Source organism: Rhagoletis zephyria, unplaced genomic scaffold (genome assembly GCF_001687245.7).
Source record: "Rhagoletis zephyria isolate East Lansing unplaced genomic scaffold, Rhagoletis_zephyria_1.1 Rzeph_scaffold_00909, whole genome shotgun sequence".
Lineage (NCBI taxonomy): Eukaryota > Metazoa > Arthropoda > Insecta > Diptera > Tephritidae > Rhagoletis > Rhagoletis zephyria.
The window spans coordinates 116,109-119,524 of NW_016157993.1; the positions used below are offsets into that span (position 1 = coordinate 116,109).

Genomic DNA, 3,416 nt, shown 5'->3' on the forward strand with positions numbered 1-3,416 from the left:
TGCGCTCTCACCACCGGATTGGCTTGACTTCGGAGAAAAAATGGAGTCGGCCAGCCTTAGACTGAAATGTGTAAATGAATTTGGATACGTCGGAAACCCTTATTATTTTAAATTCGTCGACCCAGATTTTAGCATTTATTAGGAAAGCGGCTAGTTTCTTGTGCTGTCCCGGTAATGAACTTGCTTTGGGTACACAATAGGTCTTCTCGGACACAATTTCACCTTTTCTTTTTAACCCAATCTACTATCTAAAGTACGTTTCGAGTTTAATTTTTCTATAAATGGCCTTTAGAAAACAGAAGTATGAATTTTCGGGTTCTGAGTGAGCTAAAAGTTACAAGAGAGGAAGAATACTCTCCCACTCACCGGTACATTGAAGAAATGGTTTAACTATTCATGCTTTCATAAAACTTGCGTTACAAAACTATTTATGTTAACTTCCATCAACAGTTTAGTTATTTTGAACCTTGTTGAAAGCATGATAAAAACATAGCAAGGTAGAACCGTTCTCTCAATTTGTCGGCCATGATTTTTTTTTGAAGTTTTCCAGCATTTTAAAATCATATAAAATTGAAAATAAAAAACTGAAATTGTTCGAAATGTTGTTGCTTGAGATTGAAAATGAAAATGTGTGTGTGAGTTTGTGAGTAAATTTAAAAATTAAAATGTTTGGAAACGTCAAGAATTTTAAAAGTAACTCTCAGCGGTTCTACCTTACTATCTTTTTATCATGGTTGAAAGAATTATTGTATGAAAATTTGTGCAAAGATTTTTATTTTCCTCCGACGATATACATAGGTACTTATGCGGGTACTTCCTTTTAAGATTTTCTTGCCAACATATTTTCCTTTTTGAAAGTGAAGATACTCATTTTCCTTAGCCGTTTCGTTGCTCATTTTATGCTGTTTTTTGTGTGTCACTCGGTCTTAATTTGCTTACGCGATTTTGTATTGTAATTGAGTTCATACCGAAGTGTAGTTATTTGAATTTAAGTAGTGATATAGCAACTATTAACAAAGTATTTATATAAATTGAAAGTGTGCGCAAAGTAAGCTCACAGCATTGGGTGTTAGGAATTGTTTAACTGGTATGCAAATTATGTATGAAAGTACGAGTAACTTATAATTAAGTAAATAGTTTGTAAATTTGATTACATGATGATGGTAGTCAGTTTATTGCGCAAAGGTATTTAAACTAAGAATTTTAATGCTGTTTTTTAATTATTATACGTTTCAATAACTACTATTGGTAAAAACAAAAACTAAAAATACTAAAATAATATTTTACGTTAACAAAGTTTTTTTCTTAAACAAGTTGAACAATTTGAATTCTTATTCTTTTCATAAAAATAGAATAATCGAACTAAAATTTCCTGCTTACACCGCGCAATATTAAATCACATGAATGAACTTAATTTGCGGTAATGCAAATCAAATAACCGCTGACGTAATGTATACGCCGTATTGATCCGGAAGGAATTTGGGGTGAAGCTTTTAAAGGCTCTGGACCTATTTTCATAGAAGAAGTGAATATTATTTTCCCTTTTACCCATAACTTGAACGGCATATTAACAGCAGTTAGCCGTTAATATTTATCAGACTTTTAAGATAGTTGGTGAGCTCACAGGCGCGTGTACATATGTGTGCCAACAAAGTTTTAATCATGATTACCATCTCGAATTACAATAAAAGTTTCGTATGCATTAGCTAAATACTATTGCATACATATATTCGTAGAGGATTCACAAAGTTTCATAACGAGTCATTGTCATAATGTCATACATTTTATAAGGTTTAAAATCAAGAGTATTGCTCGGCAGTCACACAACAATTATAAACATTTTAAAGTGTATGGCTTTATGACACTATGACTGTTATGACACCTTGTGAATTCACCCAAAAAATTAACAAACATGCGTAGCTAATAGAGATTAAACCGTGGTTTCAAATATGACATACTTTATTTCAGTTCAATTTATGTTCAGTAGGTCTACTTACGGTATCAAGTCTACCATTTCCCGATGGTCTGAATGCTTTTAATAGAAGTATATTTGTGCCGTTCAATTAAAGTAGCTTAAGTGACTTTAGAAGTTTTGACTTTAAATTTAAAAAAGAAGCAGTTTGCCTTGAAAATGTTTACATTTTGATTAAGCTTCTATTAAGAGGGCATCTTGAACTACACCTATGGCTAGTTAAATTTTAGAATATTGGTTGTGAACCCAATGAAATTTAGCTTTAAAGCGAAAAGAGCCAATCCGACTTGGGCTACTTCATTGAACGGCACAGATATTTACGTATATAATGAAGCTCTAGAAGTTTCATGAAGAAAAAGAATTTTACTTAAAAAAATCAATTACTTATTTATCAAAATAATATCGAATCAATCATTGAAAGAACTAAGTACTTGGTTAGTAAATATGTATAAACTCTTCACTGGATCTAACGAATTTAATCGCAAAGTATATATGTATATGTGTACTGCCATAAGAGAGTGTATTTGATAATTCAAATTCAAATTTCAAACTTCTAGTTATTATGTAAACAAAAGTTTTATTATCTAAAACAGTGTGTATTTAGAAATAGAAATTAATTAGTCGAGCAATTCAAATGTATATATGAATTTGTGGAAACCAGTAAGTTTTAATTGTCTAACATAGAATAAGTATCCGTATTAGCATTAGCAAGGAATTATGCATGAACAAAAATGCACAATACACCGAGGGATAAGCATCATAAAATGTGTAAATTTCCAAAACATAATAGAACAATAATAGTTTTAGGATTTAACGAAGATTGGCTGCAAGTAATCACAAGCAAGAAGTGCATATACTGCTCAATGAAAATTTTATAATTTTACTTGTACACACTTAGTTACATACATAAATACTTAGGTACTTTAAAACTTAACAGCGAAAAATGTCCGAAACCGATTATTAAGATCAAAAAATGTAGCTAGTTACTTTTAAATATAAATATATGTAGTCACATTAAATACATACAATAAAATATTAGTAATTTCTGTAATACGCGTATCAACTAGATTTTAATTTAGTTACAATTTGATGCAGAATAAAGAAAAAAGTACCAGCTAAATTAATGCGTTTTTATGCAGTAAATTGCTTTTTTTTGTTTTGAAATAAGCAGCATTTAATAATGAGTGACAATTTGCATTAATTTTGAAAGAGTCTTTTTTTCTGCTACATATTTATATCATATTAACATTAATTAATGGATTATGCTATTCAAATTTTTCCATAGAAATGCAGGGAGTTGGAAATATGGCGAGCTGATTGCGAATTATGTAAATCATTTGACTGCAGCTTGTCGTGTAATAGAGGGTTGGAGAACGAAATTCAAAATTCAAATAATTCAATGCATTAATTACATATGTATGTATGTAAAATAAAATAAAATAAA

The 3,416-nt window shown here is 30.2% G+C and overlaps 1 protein-coding gene across 5 annotated transcripts in view; it reads right to left on the reverse strand.

The window, feature by feature from the left end:
* tmod (tropomodulin) overlaps positions 1-3,416 on the reverse strand; it is a 115,289-nt gene that overhangs the window by 61,849 nt on the left and 50,024 nt on the right. The window lies entirely within an intron of this gene.